This window comes from Lepidothrix coronata, unplaced genomic scaffold (genome assembly GCF_001604755.1).
Source record: "Lepidothrix coronata isolate B3197 unplaced genomic scaffold, Lepidothrix_coronata-1.0 Scaffold139, whole genome shotgun sequence".
In the NCBI taxonomy this organism is placed as follows: Eukaryota; Metazoa; Chordata; class Aves; order Passeriformes; family Pipridae; genus Lepidothrix; species Lepidothrix coronata.
In genome coordinates, this window is record NW_016690319.1 from 2468589 (window position 1) to 2488671 (window position 20083).

The 20083-nt window shown below is 40.3% G+C and overlaps 1 protein-coding gene across 1 annotated transcript in view; it reads right to left on the reverse strand.

Moving 5' to 3' along the window:
* THRB (thyroid hormone receptor beta) overlaps positions 1-20083 on the reverse strand; it is a 128652-nt gene that overhangs the window by 103541 nt on the left and 5028 nt on the right. The window contains exon 2 of the mRNA XM_017827445.1: positions 14428-14531. The gene's annotated coding sequence lies outside the window, so the exon portion shown is untranslated. The remainder of the gene's footprint in view (positions 1-14427; positions 14532-20083) is intronic.

Below are 20083 nucleotides of genomic sequence, written 5' to 3' on the forward strand. Positions count from 1 at the left end.
AAAGATCTTGCAGTCCCTTAGAACAGCCCTGTTTAAAAAAAATGCTGGTGACACAGCACGGCACAGGTACAAAGCTGAATGAACCCTGCAGGGGTAACGCCGCTTTTGATGGTTCTTCAACCTTTAGTGGGAAAACTGTCATTGTCAAGCCACTAAGGATTAATACTAGAAAATAAACATTACAGAAAATATTCACAGACGGCAAAAAGAAAGGTGCAAGTAAATCAATCTACATTCTTTATAAACAAGAAACCAACTCAATTTAACTGCAAAACTCAACTTACCGAACTTTTGGCAGCCCAAGCAGGCAGGAGTCCATGATGTGATAAAATGATTATTAAAAAAAAATAAAGAATTGAAACTTAAGAGAATACATAAGTGTTTCTTAGTAAGGCAAATTAAGTTTCTTTATGAGCATATTTCCAAGCTGAACATACATTTTAACTTGAAATAGAGGGACTGTTTTGTTAAAGCATTATGTAGATGTGAAGCTGCTTTTATGTAACTCAGTTTATCAGAGAAACATGTTGTAACAAGTTGTTAGAATATTATAGAGATAAAAGGATAATAACCGAAATATTTGCATATTTTTAGTACAAAGAAATAATGAATGCTAACAGACTATTTGTTGTCACATTAGCTTCAAACAAATAAGAAAACAAGTGTTGATTTATTACTATGTGTCTTGGGCTGTAGGATGGTAAAATTCCACTGACTGTAGTTTAAATAAAGGTCTAGAAAACTAATGGAAAAAAATCCTATCAAGCTCATAATTGAGGACAAATTGGTACAATGTGAGGTGTTTAACTTTATTAAAACAATTAATGAATTTACCTTGTTTATTCATAGTAAACTGCAATTTCTTACATCTGCACTTTAAAGAAGTGTTGACATGTTGAGGGTTGCATGCCTGTCATAGTTTGAAATTGTCCCCCCTTGAGAGTTCGAGGGGCTCAGAGGTGATTGGATGCCAGGACAGTGTTCCCTGGAGAGCCAATCACCACTCATGTCGTTCGCTTCTGCTCAAAATCATATATCACAGCACTGGAAGCTGTTGGCATTGCAGTCTTGGTTGTTTTGCTGTTGGTGTCTGCTGCGTGTGGGTGGACAAGGCCAGGGGGTGGCTGGGCTCCCTCTCTTCCCCTCTGGGGGGGAGAGGGGAGCCCTACGACCCCCCAGCTCAGCTTTTGGCTAGAATTAGAGTCAGCATTTGGAGTGTGTGCTGTGAAGGAAGAGATTCACAGCACCTGAGGTAAGAGGGAGGAGGTTAGGCCTTCTTTCCCCCCCTGCAGCTGCGGGATGCTTGGGACAGTGCATAACTGAACCGAGCTGCCTGTGGCCAAGGCTAGGGGGCTTTTTCCCCCCACTGCATTTAGGCTGGTGGGGGGTGGATTTTGAGGCTCAGCACTTGAGCAGAGCCAAGTGGATGGGCTGGTAAAATCAGCTCAGTGCTTGGGAGAAGAATCCCAGGCGAAATTGGAGACGGGCCAAGAGAGGCTCGGGAGTTGCCTGTCGAAGCTGACCGGAGGCAGCCAAAAACTGACTTAGAGGAATGAAGATTCCAGGACGTGTGCGCTTGATAAGCTACACTGCAGCAGCTTACGAACCGAGGTGGGACACCGAAAGGGAGAGATCACCAGCAGCAGGAGAGTAAGGACTCAAAGCTATCTTCTCGGACTTCATGAGGAGGAGAGACTATAACAAACAACTGCTGGACTTGGTGCGGAGGGAGCGTTCAGGAGCCCAGAATACTCCCACGGCAGACTGCGTTACGTATCAGCCTTAAAGGCTGCTCCTGGACTAAAGTTAAAGGAGGGACTTGAAAGGACTGACTGATAGTAAAGTAACATATATATATATATATAGTTGCCTTTAGTTCGTATAGTATTTATTTGTGTAAATAAATGTATATACTTCCCCCTTCCCCTACAGAAGCCTCTGGCCTGAAAGTTTCTCTCCAGTGTTAGGCTACGTTGTTGAGAAGGGGTGGGGGAAGCTTGGAAGTTGGATTTTAGATTTTTAATGTGGCTCAAACTGCTACAATGCCATACCCTTCAAAAATAACAAACCCACTAAATCTGTTCTGCAAAACTTAGCATCACCTCTGCCTCTGGAGTCCGGGTCCCCAGCCTGGGGTCCTGCTGCTGCAGGCAGACACATCCCTGGTACTTTTCAGCCACCATTGTCACTGTGACCATTTCCAGAATCTGATAATTTTAATTGTTACCTCCCAATCTCTACACTTAATAAACTGCAGATGAGTTTGCAGACCCTCCCTTTGCAATGCTAGCCTCAGTCAGCTAAAAGAGTTTTCTCCCCTCCCTTTGCCTCACTGCAGCAGGCAAGGTGAGGAAAGAGAGGAGAAGGAGGAAAGGCAAAATAAACTTGAGCTTGCACGTACACACATATGTTTACACACACATGCATACATGCATGTACAAATACATAGTTACATGTATTCAGTACACATACAAATACAGGATGTATATATAATTAGAAATTAAAAGTGGAGCCCTGAATTCACATACTCAGCAGCTGCTTTAGCTAATGACTCCAGGTTTTGCTCCCGTTTTATACTGTAGCTCACTGGCAAACCAAATCCAACAGCTGGTGTTTGATTCAGCAGGTTGGTTGCACCAAAAAAATTCTTCTGAAAATTCTCTCCATTATACCTGATACCCATGAAGGGCACCTGCAAGGTGTGTGCTCACACCACTGCAGGGGTAAGTGCTAGGCAGCAAATGAAATGAGATGCAAAAAAATCATCATATACCCTTAATCGCATGCAGCAGTAGGATCACATTTGAGAGTACTTAAGGGATTTAAGAAATCAATTTTAAAATAGTTTCAGCTTTTTTCAGAGACGGCAAGTAGATTAAAAGGGTGTTTATTTCAAGTGGTATAGCTGAGGCCCTACAAGTCCATGTGTAGATATCCCTTAGAGAAAGAATTCCCTTCCATAGCTGAAACAATTCTACTGTAAACAGATCAGATTAAACCAAAATGAGACATTCTGAATGTAGTATTAGATTGTCAGCATATTCCTTTGTAATTCCACAGGTATTTTGGAATGGCACAGATCAACCACAGATAAATAAAAGAAAGAGCAATTCCCAGCTATGTATTTGTAACTATTTTCTCATTCCCTCACAATAATAAAGTATTCTCCTGTAAATGTCATGGAATTACAGCATCTTAGACTTCATCTTAGAAATAACAGAGATGTTTTTGGGAAATAATACTTTTGGAAGTATTAGCAGGCTATTGTTCTGTTTATGTGTAACTTGAAAATTTTGAAATTTTAAAACTTGTAGAAGCTTTAGACTAAAGTTTCTTAATGTCATTCTACTAAGAAAAAAATACATACAGTAGAAGCATAACTCCAAATAAAATTGCTGACACAGTCTTAAATACCAAGAAGTAGTGAAAAGTCCTGAATCTGAATTAAAAAATAAATTTTAAAAAATCAAGTTGTGATGAGATTTCTTAACCTAAGTCATTAGTTGTCTTAAAATTTGCAGCATATTATGGTTATTAAGCAGAACACATTTTTATGTGAGTGCAAAAGTTTGGGACTTTCCTCATATGACCTTCCTGGCATACTGCCAAGGCTCAGCTCTTGTTGACATTTAATCTGAACATAATCCCTGAAATCTCTGCGCCATTACTGGGTTGCATGGGAATGATTCCCCGACAACATACACGGAATTGTGCTGTAAATTTTATTTTCAGCTCATGGCTGTTCCCCTTCCTTACCTGCTGTTGCAAATTACTTGTTTGAATAAATTATCTATACCTTTTTTTTGTTATAGAATCATATAATACCTAAAAGATAAAACAAGTCCAACATTTCTTATTTTAGTTGGTTTTCTACTGATGGCTACCATATTGTTAAGGGAGTAAACTCCAGAAAACAAATAATGTTCAGCAGCTGATGAAAAGCCTGGGTAATGAGCTGCAGTGGCGCAAACAACCCCATTGACTCTAAACAGGAGCAAGACCACACTGCAGCAGAGGGACAAGGGTTCCAGCTGAGGGTACTCACACTTGAGACTGTGGTCTGAATGAGCAACTGCCTTTACAAAAAAAAGCATAGACTTAAAAGAGCTTTTTTCATATTCAAAGATGCCTCTGATCTCTGAAGCCAACTGCCTTTTTGTCATGAATGCTGTGAAAAATCAGTGTCCAAGATTTCCACATCTGTGATTTTTGGCACTTGTGCAAGGGTAGGAACTGAATAACTGATGTCTGAACAACACTAACAAAAATGAGACAACACAGCAATTTGTCCCACAGGAAAACATGGAAAAGCCTCAGAATCACTGCAATAAGTGTGGATCTCTCACTGTTTTCTGTGTGCTCAAGATTTCACAAGTATTTTCCCCCTGTATTCCCTGTAGGAAGGATCTAGGTAGGCAAAGCAGCACTGACTTTAATCTTACTAATGCAGGTCCTAAAAGCACTGAATCATACAGCAATAAGAGCTCCAGTATGGGACACAAAGACCTACCCATTGACCTGCATACTTAGTTCAGCAACAATCTAAGTGTCATTACAGTTCATGGGAGCTAGCGCCAGTCTACCTACATTTGCTGACGTCCAATTTCTGCCTGAAGCAATTGAGACTTATTTACTGAGTGATCCCAACATTTTCCCTTTCCTATGCAAATTAAGTAAATAAAGTGAAAAAGAAAGATTAATTATTCCCTGCAAAAGATGAACTCAATTTAAGAAAGTATAACATTATGACATATAAATTAATATTATTTTTTTTAAACCCCTAATTTTCAGCAGAACACTTGCTTTATTCAGCAGGCTCTTCTCCCTGTGCATTAACCCCTTCCCCGGAAGACTTTTCCTACACGAAGTTGACCAAAGACCGTAATTCTGTGGGAAGAGAGAAAGTGCTCTGAAGCACTCATAAAGGCTTATTTTATTACCTCTAAGTTACTTCTAATGCTAATCTCTTCATACATGTAAACAAGTATCCTATTTCAAAGGTTTTCCTTCGGGTTGGGGTGCAGAGGACCTTTCAGTTCTTCTGCTCTTTAAGGAAGCTAAACTCCAACGAAAAATAGGAGCTAGTTCTCCAGTCCTGTTTCCTACATCAGAGTGGCTTGATCCAACCAAGAGAGAGCCACTCAAGTCAATGGGGAGCTGTTAATGTTTGGTTTAAGCCATGTAACAGTGAGAAATTGAGAAACATGTTTTCACCTGGCCTTCAGCCATGCACAATGCCACCACTAATGAGTGGCTGATATAACGAGACCTTTTGCAAGAGTCATATGTGAGATGAATTAACAAACACAATGCACACCTCACCCCCATCTCACAGAGGGGAAATATCATTGCAGCTTTATCATGTGTGTTTAGGTGTTCTGATGCCAGCCTTCTGCCAAAGGAATTCACCGATAGGGAAGGGCTAGGTCTGTTTGCAATGCAGTCCTCCCTTGGGAGATGCATTTCACGGCTTCCAGCCAAAGCCTCCAAAACGCCTCCAGGGTAGCAGTTGGGCTGGAGCTGCCCCATCACGCCCTTCCACTGCAGCCGGATTTGCCTATTTTTGCAGTTGGCACCACCAAAGGCTACAAAAACTCGTAGTCAGCACAATCCCTTCCAGACTTTTCAGTCTCTTCAGCTAATAAATACTGAGAGCAGTGCATAGACTGGCAACAACTGTAAACATAGTTTACATGGGAGACTCTGCACCTCTCTCAGTCTTTCTTTTTCATAACAATTTCTGTGTGACTGTTACCATCATGTCCCTCACTAGCCTCAAAAGAAAACTGCCTACCACACCAGCTTGTAAAAACATCATTTCACCTAGCACTGCCATAACAAAATCCTTTTTGCTCAGTGTTTCTAATCCCCATGATAACAGTGCTGGACACAGTGTGTCACGATGAAGAAAACAATACTGGTTTTAATATGACTCAGCAGTGGTTTCTTCCTTTGCTGCTCCAGCAGCACCAAGAACAGGCTCAGGAGCTTAAATCTTGATGCTAAATACATGCTCACTGAGTAGCCAATCCTATCATTTTCAAGACAAAAGAACAAGTCTGTGCAGCCCACAGCTACCATTGATGTACATCTTACAAACAGTACACCACGTACTACCTAAATGAAAAATGCTTTCAACAGTGAGTGAGGAAGACTATGGTTTTAGTAATGTCTCCATTTGTAATTAAAAATTCAGACAAGAGAAAAAATGTCAGAAAGACAGCAGTCAAGGATTATAAAGAATATTGCATATACAGGTGCACCTTGTACAAACAATTTTTGGAACACATTCAGTCAAAGCACCATCAGTGCTCAGGAATTCAATGTTCCTTTCCAACAGAGAACTGCAGATGGCTTCACAAACTAGAAGTCCCACAGAGGAAAGTAAACACTACCTATTTTCACATAAAGTGCTCCAAAGCAAGCCTGAAGAGTGAAGTTAAAAAAAAAAAAATCTATGTGTGCAAGCAAATGTAAAACTGTATGTGCAATTACCATGACCCTATGTGATAAGTAAATATATACATACCAGAACAGTAATTACTTATCTAACTTGCTTTTGTGGGCCTGTGATGACACTGGCTTTGTGAGCTACTGCTGTCTATCTCTGCTTGCAAATGAGCTGCATGATGGAAGACCACTCTCTGGAAAGCTCATTCAAGCTCAGAGGGACTGGGTTTGTTGTGATGCTAGCTTGACATAAAACTTGAGTTGTGCTCCTAACCTGACTCTTATTCAAAGAGAAAAGATCTTAGCACTACGGGGTGCTGTAAACTTGAGCAGATGGCCCACAGGGAAGAGGAGGAGGTTGCTTGATGTTGTTGTGCATAACAGCACCTAGTGATGCAGTAAGGACGTAAACATTTGTATTTCAGTATCCTCTGCAAATGTTAAGCCTGAGAGAGGCTGGTCTAGTCTATAAAATGCATCAGAATCCAGAGGCTCAGGGAGAAAAGGCAGAGCCAGTTCAAATCCGCATCTCTACACTGTCTTCCCCCGCAAAACATTGTTACCTCTTCAATAAATGCCTGCTGAGAACAGTCCCTCTCCCACGCCATCCTGCCACAGGTGTCATCTGGGAATGCGCTAGTTGGCATGGACCAAAATCATGTCACAGAATGTGCTAGAAATTAAACAATACGGACAACCATAAGATACGAGTCCTGGCCCTGATTAATTTACTCATGCAGACAAAGCAGTGGTGGAGCAAAGCGGAAGTGGAGTCTTTAAAGCCCATCGCTGTGGTTAAAATACAAACATCAGAAACAGGGCGGTACAGCAGGACCAAACACTAAGATTCCGAAGTTTAGCCCTGTAGCCACAACACGACCCAGCTAGTGCCACAAGAAAGCAGGAAGCACAAAGAAGTTCTAAACACAAAGTCAAACTTTTCTCGGGAAATAAAGAGGCCAGAAGATGAGCGCTACAATAGATATCAGGGCGCTGGCAAAGGCAAAGTGTGAAATGGATCCTTTCCAGCATTCAGTTTAGGAAGACAAACATTGTTCACAAATTCACTGTAGCCCTGCTTATTTTCCAAGCTCCTTAACTCATGCCAAAGGGCCTGGACTTTCTGAACATCCTGTTCTGTTTCCTCCACCGCTAGTCTTAGTTGTCAGTACTAAATGTCTTTATTTCAGAGTCACATTTTCTATCATTTTATTCCAAACTCCTCCCTCTGTAGCTTTTGTATTTTACCTCTGGGTAAGAGTGAAGACACGCAGATTAATGAGAAGTCTGAACAGCACATTAAGTTACACCTATTGTAAGAACCCTCCTCTGTAAGCACCCCAAGGCGCTGCATAAAAATAAAACTACACCAATCACATTTAAAACTGACAAAAAGCTTGCAGATAGGGGCATGCCTTGAAGCATAAAGACTGATGGTTAAATGAATTTATGATTCCCCAAAGTCTCAGAGCCACATGAACACAGACCATTTCTCCTGTCATTGCCTGCGTGCATTAGTGATCTACTTGGATGTAAAGCTAAAGAATTTTCATGATGGCCTACTGGCAGGAAAAATATTCACACCTGACAAGGATAGGAAAACAGTTCTAGTCCATGAGTAGTAGCTGGCCATTTCAGGGATTTCCTATCTGATGAGCAGCAATTCCTCCTGCGCCTCTCAAAGGTGGCTGCAGAACACATTTCTGCTCCTGTCTTTGCTCCTCCACAGCTGTGAGAAGTCCAAGGTACAAGTGGACTACAGCAGCACAGGCTTGGGCAGAGACAGGAATGTCATGTGTCACCCTACTGACTTAAGCTCCCAGATCCACTGCTCTTGGGACCCCACTAATGCCACAGGAAATGATAGCAAAGACCTTGACACGGCTGAGGTGCACCCTGGGTCTGACTCGCCCACCCGCACAGGCACACCACCTGGCCACTAGGGCAAATCACATGGGAGAAGGTGTTTCCCTCGGTACAAGAAGGAACTGCTGCTGTCACAGAAGTGCCAGGAAGCCTGTCACATGGACACAAAACAGTCCACCTGTTTCCCACTGCTCTGCCATAAGACTTCCTATCTTGCTTCCTTCCTTGTCTTTCCCACGGCAGGCAAGGCTGAGACCAAAGCATGCAGTCAGAGTTACAAGGAACCAACTGGTGATCTTATTTGCTTTAAAACAACTGCATTTCTACACTGGCCAGTTCCAGTGCTCAAGCAGCCAAGGGGCACAGCAGATGCTCCCACAGGAACCTTAGATCTCAATGGCACCTTCAAAGCACCCCAGAAAGGAATATGGATGACCCTGCACTCGGTCTCAAGGTCATCAGGAGCTGCTGCTGGCTGTCAGTACCTACATCATGAGACTGAGCAGCAAAGCTACAGGCAGCAGGCACAATCCCACTGTGCTCCAATCCCCCGTGCCCTCCATATAACCCTTTTATTGGAATCCTTCTGTGCAGCTCCTCATTCGTAGCTACTGGGCTGATCATGCTGCTGTCTGGAAAGCATCACTCGTGTGTAAAGTTCCCATGTAACTACTTCATCTTGCCCTGCCATTTTGAGGCAGAAGTGGTTAAAGCAATATACAGATAATCAGCTGGCCCTTGTGGAGATTTACTTCCCTTTCTTGAGATAATTCAGGAGAATAGAACTATGTGATGCACTTGCAGCCTCTTCAAACAAGTAGCATTGGAAAACAGCTGTGGCCTGCAAACCTTAACAAACAGTAGTGTGTCTTACATTACATTCAACCCTACTTTAAAATTATGTACTTATTAACACACACACAAAAGAGGAAAAGGATGTAGCACAAACTAAAAGTGAACAGGAGGCTGCAGTTTCAATAGTGAAGTCAAGCTAAGGCCTGAGTGCCATCAAAACTTATATCTGTTCCCAATTACTTTGTGTGCAGCTGAGGTGACCACCAGCACATGAACATTCTAAAAATTGTGGAATTAAAAAACCACAATTAAAAATTCTTATGTCTGCCAACATAGTGACAATTTGTGAAGAGCATTGACTTTAGTAAGTTAGCTAAAACGGAGCTACAAATTTACGAGGAGGACAGAATAACATCAAGAAGAACATCAAGGAAGAACAGGAGGTCCTCAACAATGCTGGAATCAGATTTTGAAACCAACTTAGGCCTGTGTATTTGAAATCAACCAAACAAACAAAGCTTATGTATCAGTTAAGAAGGTCTGGACGGACAAGACTTCAGGCTCACACTGCTCAAATAAGGAACACTTTCTTTACTATCTGGCTTAGAAATCACTTGAATTCCAAAGTGGCCATCTAATGGCCAACAGGAAAGCAGAGAAACTATTTTAAGTAAGCATCACTAAAAATAAAATAGGAGATGCAATGAAAGGAAAAAAGAGAAAGTGGTCAGTGATAAATACAGTAAAAAGATTTTTCTATTTATACTTTTAAGGCTATTTATATTTGAAAGTTTTCCTTTTGAGACACTGACAGGCGGGCTTCCACATTCATCAGTCTGGAATTCATTCAACGACACAGTATTTATAGAAACATGTAAAGGTCAACAGAAATAAAAAAGACATTAAAATTAAGTTCTGTCACAATTTGGGGTTACAATTATCACTTCATATTCAAGTTCAGCCACACATAAACAAAACATTTCCCAGTATTACACTGATATGCATTTTGAATGCTCTCCATGAAATCCTGCTCCAGCAACAGGGCACATCGTGAAAAAACTAATGCAACAGTTTGACATAGTCTGACACAACTTAATGTTGCCTGGAGATAAGCTCTTTCAGGTGAACTTCCTGTGTGGGCTTGATTTCCCTAACAGCTGAATCAGGAAACCAGCACAGCATCTATGATGGTAGGTCCATGGAGAACCTATACAACATCAACTCACAACAGAACAAATCTAAACTACAGAATTGGAGAGGACTCCGGAGACCCCTCAGAGCATCTTTCAGTACTTAAAGGGGGCCTAAGAGAGTTGGAGAGGGACTTTTTACAAGAACATGCAGTGACAGGACAAGGGATGATGTCTTCAAACTGTAAGAGGGTAGGTTTAGATTGGGAAGAAGTTCTTTACTGTGAGGGTGGTGAGACAATGGAACAGGTTGCACAGAGAGACTGTGAATGCCCCATCCCCTGGAAGTGTTCAAGGTCAGCTTGGATGGGGCTCTGAGCAACCTGGTCCAGCGGAAGGTGTCCCTGCCCAAGGAAGAGGGGCTGGAACTGGATGATCTTTAAGGTCCCTTCCAGACCATTCTATGATTCTATAACTCAAGAGGAAAGGATCCATGAGTGTGGGATGAGTGCTGAAAGACTGATCATATGCTGGAGGAGAACTGCCAAAATACCCTGCACAGTCTTCTCCAAAAATGTCGCATTTGGCTTTTCAGAATATAAGGCGTTTGAAAGGAAAGTGCAACTCCTCTTGCTCATCTCTAAAGTTCTTCACAAAACACCGACAGTGCATCTGGTTATGAACAGGTCACATTCATGAACTCATTTAGAAAATGTGAGCTAAGATGCATGCTGCTTCTAGTAACCTGGATGATCTAACTTTAGTTTCAGAGTCAACTGACTGCTTTCGGCTAAAATTAAAATCCGTTATTAACTTTGCTCAAGTGTCAACACTGTTTAGCTTAATTACCTAGCTTTCCTCTCTACCAGTCCCTTCCCTGATGTATTTATTAAGAAACTATCTTATTGTGCCTGAGGTTTAACTTTACTAGCCTGCTCTGCTAAGATAAAGGCTCTCAGAAACGCTTTTCTTGCTGTACCTGTTCCAGTTTGAAATCGTTCCTGAATTCAAAATTCAGAACAACACATGAAATTTGATTTTGTGCCTCTTTCTACACTGGCCATAAAATTTCCATGTCTCCATCACCTTCAAGTTACATTTATTCCATTCGAGATCCACATTTATCTTATCCATTTAGGTCTAGATATTTGCCTCATTTTGATACAAGTTTCAAGAAGTTTTTTAAATATTTTCTGTACTTTTAAATGTTTGGGCTTTTTAGTCCAGCCAACTTAACTACCTACCAACCTCACAACCTTATTTCCTTAATTTCACAGCCTGGTCTTCTGTTGGAAGGAGTGTTATTTACGGACCTATGTTTGCTTATGCTTGTATTACGTTTAAATGGAACTATCTAAATGCATGCTTCATACAAACTTACTTTGTGTAATCAACTCTTCTATAATGTCACCATGCTACATAAAAACAATATTTGAGAGCACATCAACATCTTAATTCAGCAACATTTTTAAGAAGAAATCATATTCACTGCCTGTCACAGCTTGCACCAAAGACCGTCAATGTCCTAAGTTTCCATGGGATTGCATCTACTGAGCCATTTACAGCTGTATTTCTACAAGCAAAATAAACACGTCCAAGAATGTTGAGGCCAACTGGCACAGAAAGGTGCCATGTTAGTAAAGTCTATCCCCTTCAAAACAGGGTGGTTGCTTTCAAATTGCATACTGGGAACAATCCCAAGATAACTTTCAAACTCTACCTGGGAATAGTTCAGGTGAGTTCCTGTAAGTATAAACCAAAACTAGGCCAGTGACAGTCAACAGTAGATACATTCGATTTCTAGGGCCTGGGAGTGCTTCTAGGCACCATTTCAGACATGCCCATTGCATGAAGACCTTTTCATGCCTGCATGACCCTGAGTTCTTCATGAGTCTTTGTACATCTTCACTAGCTTGTCACCCTCTCACCTTTCTTCTCAGAGACCACACCAGCCACAGCTTTTAGGAGACTTTTCTCTGGCTGGACATAATAATCTTCATTTTGTTCCAAAAGGGATGCTGAGTTTCTTCTCCAGGACTGCTTTTAGCTTTATGTTCGCATAATGTTTCTTTGGTCCTAGAAAATAAAACACTGCTTTCCCCCCAGATGAACTCTGCTGACAGATGTGTCTTTTCACCTAAAGAAAATGAGTCTTCAGACATATACATCTGCATCTTCCTCGAACCACCAGGAAACCCAGATCTTCATGGTTTCTGGGTTTCTTATTTTCCTTTTTCCCCTGATGCTGCCCAACTATCTTATACTTTCTGCCTCTAGTTCTGTAATCACATCCTTCTTCTTCCCCAGCCAAAAATCTTTACTTATCTCCATCTTATCCTCCTTCTTTTCTGGTGCCACTCTTCTTTGGTGTCATCTGTTTCTCACTTTTCATTTCGAGTTCTCCATCATAACAGATCGGTCTTTCACTTGATTTCTCCACTACCAATTAGTGCCAGCCTCTACACTATGATTATAACCACATGCATCTGTGGTCAGCTCCCTCAAAGACCTCTCCCTTCCAACTACTATTTTTATATACAGCTGTGCATTCAGATCACCTCAACTGCCTCTTCTATTCCCTCGTGTCTTTAGCTCCCTGCCTTTAGCTGCATCTAAACTACTTGGATATTCTCTCTCCTGACTTCTGTCAGGTGACATTTCTATATAAAAATAGATCCTATCAGGTAACATCGAAGAAAGTAAATCTCCTTCTGTTCCTACATCCAGTCTCGGTGTCTTCTCTGCTATCCTTCAATCAGTGCTGCATCACTGCACATCCTTCCTCATCTCTGCCTTCAAGGAAAAATAAATAGCCCAGACAAAATGCATCCAGACTCTAAATTTTCATTAAATGCTGGCTTCCTCTGGCCATTGACTTTTGAAATTTTTGGCCACATTCGAAAGGCAGGTTATCTGCCCAGCCTAAATTAAGCTCTCCTAGGTGAAAAGATTTAGTTATTATCAAAGACAGAAGAACTCCTTCATCTCCTTCAGCTACAAGTTTAATCCACCAAAAACTGAAAATTGTTCTTGCAAACACCAAAAAAAAAAAAAAAAAAAAAAAGAAAAAGAGAAAGAGTAATTACAATGTAGAGCAGGAATTCTTGAGCATGAAGCTTTACTACAATATAAAGAAAAGTGGATGCCTACCTAAGTAGAAGAAAATTAAAGAAGTAGTGGGAGGAATTTCATGTCAGAGATCATAAATTCAGTTTGAGTAATCTTAATTTTCTGAGAAGAGGCTAGGTACTAACAGATGACTCCTCATGCTTATAATATAGGAAATATAAGTTTACATGAACCTCAGATACAGAACATAATTACTGAAGTTTTCTTCAAAATTGGAGATGATTGCAGAAGCATGTGGCTAAAAAGAAAATACAGTTCAAGGATTTAACAAAGATATCTTTTTGTAAACCAAAGTACAGACTCCAACCCTTGATTATTCCCATCAAATCATGATATCATATTAAGGACTTGTATCACACAAACTAAAATGCACTTTATTCTTTTTTTCCCTTTAAACAACACCGATTTTATAGGACAGATAATAAGGATAGAGCTTCAAAGTGCATGTGGATGTGTAGGTACAGAGTACAAAGCAGAGTGTCATCTCAAGTCTTTTATTATATAATAAAAATAGCACTTTGTTTGAGATCTGGGCGCTTATCGGTCTCGCCTTCAGTGCAAGGCTTTCCTGCATATCCAGGCATGCAAAAAAGGACAAGCGATGAACAGCAGGAAAGCCTTGTGCCCCCAATGCTTTGGTTTATCTCCAGAACTCAAAATCCAGCAATACTGCTAAATGAATAAGGCACACTGAGACACAAACAGAAAGAGCATGCCAATTGCTTTCATGTAAACAAGCAACAAGGCATCAAATTTAATTGTCAATAACTGGGAGGATTTTCTAAGATGCAAACGGACAGTAAATGCAGAGTTCAAAAGGTATTCAGGGTTGGCCTAAGTGATCTAATTGCTGCTGTAAATCTGCAGTTCCTGAAAGCTATGACATCTCCTTCACTGTTGTTAAAGATTTTGGAACATCTATCCACTATAAACACTATACTAATTATAATTAATTACATTAATTTTCACTTATAATTTCCACAGAGATTCTCCTAAAATGAAGCAAGCCAAGAATACATCCAAAGAAGCATTTCCTCTGTCAAGGCACTGAACATACTTGGCCTCCTGATCTTGGAAAAAACCTATTAACATCTTTCTGGCAGATCACATTTATCTGTGGCCTCTGTTACAAAGTACAATGCAGAGTCTGACCCATAGACCCTGTCAAAACAAACAAACAAACAAATAAAACCAAACAAAAATATTTTAGCTTGCTTTAAATTAGGGTAATTATTTCCATTAACAAAAAAAGGCAAAAGTGCAATCCCTGCCTCTGACCAGTGCTGCCATAAATATTTTTTAGAAACATGACTTAGAGTAAAACAAACAAAGTCTACAATATTAAATCCATATTTGACATAAAATGTATGGAGCTAAAAGAAAGCACAAGTCTTTCACAGTTCCTTCTAAAACTTTAGAAATCTTCCTCTGAATTCCCAGTGTTGCTTTGACTTGCTCTGAAGACTAATCCTTTGCCAGAGGTGCTGTATAATTGTTTATGTCTCATCTAACCTGAAGTGGAAGTTGAAATTCAACAAATAAATATGCAAATATCTCTTAGTGATTTGTACTTGCAAAATATAACCCAAAGGTTTATTGAGATCCTATTTAACAATTTCCCAGTGGACACATTTCTAGCAATAGGTTAAATGCGAATATGATCAGATTTCCTGAAAGCCAATTGTAAAGGACTAGGAAATCCGCGTAAAGAAATTTCTGAACAGGATCCCTAAGATAAATCCTTTTGTTATGAAAAATATGGAAGAAGTATGGTTAACAGGGAAATGTGACTGACTGGTTTAGTATTCAGCTACTTGCCACACATTTACATCAAGGAAAAGCATTTTTCCCACCAGTGGAAGAATTTAATTACGTGGGGTACAGGAAAAAGAAAAAAAATCCATTGTGAAAGGCCTCTTTCACTGTTTTAGTCAAAGTGGACGTCTTAGAATATATCAGCAGGACAAACTGAAAATACAAAAATAAAATATGATTAAAGATAGTGTATCTTCACCTAGCAATTGGTAACTATGTGTTCCAGCCAGAGAAAACACTGGGAAAGCTACTGGAGGAGTTTTCCTTTGGCTCAGGGAACAGATGAGCAAGAGTTCTCCTAAGGCATTACTTACAAAGCCAAAAGCTGTTAAATTCAGTGGCGACTAAAGCAAGTTACAACACAGTCTGCTCCAGACTATGTGGACAGAGCCAAATTGCAGTATAATAACATTTAGGGGAAAAAGAGAGTGAGCAGAGAAAACATACCTTATGGTTTTATCCCGAGCCTGAACCAGATTCATGGAGCTGTCTCAAGCAAGTCAGAATATGGAGGCAGAAAAGGCTTTCTGCTTGAAGATTGCTCACCTAAAGAAGCACAGGTTCTATAGTGGTGTTTTCTAGTGTTTATTCAACCAAGTTTTCAATTACCAAGTAACAGAGAACTTTCTTTAGAAAATTATGCCACTTGCTGTTGTCGAGGAAGACTTTTCCAGTCCAATAAATTGCATCTTTCCTGCCATGCATTCTTTCTCAATTAATCAAATTTTTCTCTATGTCACTTTACCATCCCAAGCATTTGGATCAAACTGTTTTTACAGAACTGCTTTCTCCATGCCCCATTCCTACAGGAAACCTCTCTCTTCATCTGTTCTTGTACATTTCTCCATGTCCATGGTTCATTTTCCTTTATTTTCTCAGAATTTCAGTTAAACCACATAAAATGCATAAAGACTAGAGGGAAGTTCAAAAAGCCACTGAAGTGAAAAAACAGGCTGGAATTGTGAATTAAGGACTGTTTTTTGGTCAGCTGTGCAGTTCTAGCTCATTGCATAAGCATGAGTGTAAAATCGTTCTGCAGCTTCAAATAACTCCTATTTGTATAATTTCCACTTCATTTAAGAATATGTTGGAGCAAACTGCACTCTAAGGAAGGCAGATAAAGTTAAGAGGATCTAAATGGTTTTATACAATGGCTGCAATCCTGTGTCAGTCAGAACCAGGATTTAGGAACCAGTTTGGATTCTTTGTTGTGAGGGTGATGAGGCACTGGAATAGGTTGCCCAGAGATGCCCCATCCCTGGGAGTGTTAAAGGCCAGGTTGGATGGAGTTTTGAGCAACCTGGTCTAGTGAAAGGTGTCCTTGCCCATAGTGGGGAGGTTGGAACTAGATGATCTTTAAGATCCCTTCCAACACAAGCCATTCTATGATTCTATGATCCTGTAAGAACAGGAAGTGACTTTTCTCTCTTCTGTTATTGTTTTATGTTCTGTTAATTATTTTATTTCAAGGAAGCAAGGAATAATAAAATTTAAACATAATTATGAATGCTAGTACATTTTTACAGCAGTCTTGTGTTTAACCTCAGTCTCTTCCCATATGTGAAAGCTGCAACCATAACCAACTTTTGGAAACACAGAACATTAAATCCACCCATGAAGAACAGGAATACACCAGGGTCAGCCTGCCATTTTCCCACTGAGGACAGAACTTGCTGAAAGAAGTGAACACTCCCTGTCATTTTCACTTAGCTTTTGCTGCCAGCAAAGCTGGACCTCTTCCTATAAATCTAAGTATTTTCCAATCAGTTAGTTCTCAGAAATAGAATTTTGGACTGGAAAAAGCACAACCCCCTATATCTCAAGAAAATCAGAGCTGGTGAACATGTGGATGGGCTAATACTGCCACTGTATTTTAAAGAGGCTGTACACTAAATTTTTTACTACCCTGTATTAAACACACCCTGTAACTGAAAAGTAAGGCTCTCCGAATCAGCCCCAATCAGAGGGTGAGACTAATGGTGTCTATGGTTAGCATCTTAACACAAAGTCAGAAATGTCAAAACTTGTCATAACTGCTCAATAGTATTCTCCTTCTGTACCATACATCTACTGTAACTAAAGGACTATGACAAATTGACATCCTCACAGTCAGTAAAAATTCAGTACTACTTTTCCTTGGTTACAGTCAGACATGGTAGGGAACATCTTCCTTGTTTTCTGGGTGACCTTTATAGAAACCTGCTGCCTTTCTGTGAGATGCATATGCACTTCAAGTCTCAGTTCAGAACATACAATTTCCCTCCTGAAATTGTATTATTTTACCTTTACTTCTGGGCTTTTTCTGTGATAATTATATCACAGAAGGGATGACCGGTTTCTAAATTAATTTGTGAAAGGACAATGAAAGATGCTGGTGGCTAGAAGGACGGGAATAAGTTTCTAATGGATCAAAAGAGAGAGAGCACTAATGAACAGATGTGTCCTGAAAGGTTTTCTTAAATGCAGGCATGATGACTGTCTCAAGACTGATCCATTACAAATACAGGTCTGCCCACCATGGTACCAGGGAAGAGCTCTTACTGTCTCTTGAGCAGAAAGGGAAAACAGCAGAAGAAGCCTCAGTCAGCGATTCACATCTGAAGGAAAAATAAGGTGGACTCCATTCAGTCCTTGCTCCCTCTGCAAACACAGGAGGAGCACAAAATTTAAGTGCTTGTCTCCCATCCTTCTGTCTGATTAGGATCATGGGAGCTGCAGCTTTCATAGGAAGCCCACAGGAGTTCCTGTCCTCCAAGGGCCAAACTCTGCCGCTGCGCTTGACAGAGCAGCTCAGATAAGAAATATTCCCTGCTCACAATGTCCTTTTGTACTACAAAGTGAGCCCTTGAATAAAGAGCCCAGTAGATCACATAAGATCAACGAATTAGAAACTAACCAGTAAGTGTGACTCTACTCTACAGCCACTAGACTGTTCCTTTCAGTCATTGAGTTGGGCTGGCATGGTCGAGGCAGCTTTGTGACTGAAAAGCAAAGCATTTCAGGCTGCAATTCTTATTCTTCTTCTTCTTTTTTTTTTTTTTAATGTAATTGTAACTGATCTAGTTCATCATACAGCTCAAGTCGATCAAACACAGATGCTAGCTTGAAGTTAGTTTTACATTTATCTTTTTGGGTTCTTTTCCTTTTTCAGCGAGAGGGACTTTTTAACTTTGCGGTAAAGTGTTTTCTGTCAGGAACAAAATCAGCCATCAGTCCTGGCTGGCTGCACCTATAGTCCATTAAAAAAATCTCTAGGATATACATGCATTTTACTTTGAACATCCTCCCAGATTGCATTGCACTTACTTGAGTAAAAAGTTAGAACTTCTCTCCCTGCCTAAGGGAACCAAAAATATTAGCACTGATTAAATATTTATTTTGTAGCAACATGAAATCTATCATGCTACAGAAAACTATTTTGAATTATATGTCTTGAGAAAGGCTGCTACTTACAGTTTTTCTTTTTACTAAGCTAAACATTAAAAAAAAATAAAATAGCTGGGCCAAGAAAACTCTGTTTTGCTTTGGCAAAGCATCAGACGGCACCTTCTGGTTTGCCAACATAGGCAAAATCTTATCTAACTGTGGGATGTGCTTGGATTTACTACCTATTAGCGAAACTATTAAGAAGCACTGAAAGGTTCCAGCCCCTTTTACGTATTCTCAGTCAAATCTCATTAGCTTGCATGCTCTCAGTTTGCACACAAAAATACAGCAGTCTTTTTCCAATTCTCAGGGAAAAATTAATAGGACAGTGTTAAATCTCATATTACAAGGACTTCATTACTTTTCCAAGCTACGATAAATAATTAAACTGTGCTTGTCAAATAACTGATTAGAGAACATTTTGTGCTGTGGTGTATGTTTTTGCTGTTTGTTTACCTCAGCTGACAAAATTAAATTACTTACAGAGTTTCCTGCACAACACTGCAAACTGAGACCCTAAACTTGGAGTGAAGAAGAGCTACGGGACTCCAAGGACAAGTGTATATAGGATGTGATTAAAGAAAGAGAACAGGATTAAAGGCATAGATGGGGAAACTGAAACAACAGAACCAAAGCTTGCTTTGAGGATGCTGCTGAATGAGAACAACCTAGAAGCAAATCTAGCTAACACCATCTAGATCTCTAACAGCTTCTAGACAGGCTTTTTACCCCTTACAATGAGCAAGAAAACAGAAAATGGATACATATTGCTTAGAGAGATTAGTACTTATAATATTGAGCCAACATTGACTTTCCCGACCTTTAATTTACCTTCTTATCCACATTTTCACAGTAATATATTAGTGGGGGTGGGGTGGAGGCAGGGAGAGGCTTTGACTAGTGCCAGTAGCAGGGTACAGCAATCTGAAATATTCTTTCAGGGCTGAAATAGAGGCTGAAATATGTGAAAAATGGAAAAGGTCGAAAAATTAGACTAGCAACCTACCCCTCCACCACATCCGTAATGCCAAAAGACGAACAGAATTTCTGACCCAGTGCATGTTGTCCTACCTGCCTCTCTTCTCCACAGGCAGGTCTCTGGAGCCCACTTCATCCAGTGGGACAATCCACATAGCCAAATGAAGGAGATGAAGTCAAATGAACAGCTGTCTCTCCTGCTGATGGGAATTGATCTGTTTGACCAACCTAGCAATTTTTCCAATTTACTCTTCTGAAGGTTACTCAAAACCAAAAACTGTCTGGCTGTAAATCTCCTCTGGTAGCAGCCAGACATATGCTATACCAGCTTGCTGCTACCGGAGCCTCATCCGCCCTCCCAGGGCTGCAAAAACCAGCAGGATCTGCTGTCCTGAACATCATTATGATGTTCAAGTTGGATTCTGTCAACAAGACCATACACACAATTTTTTAAATGTACTAGTCACCAAAAGCCACATTTCCATTAAGCAGGA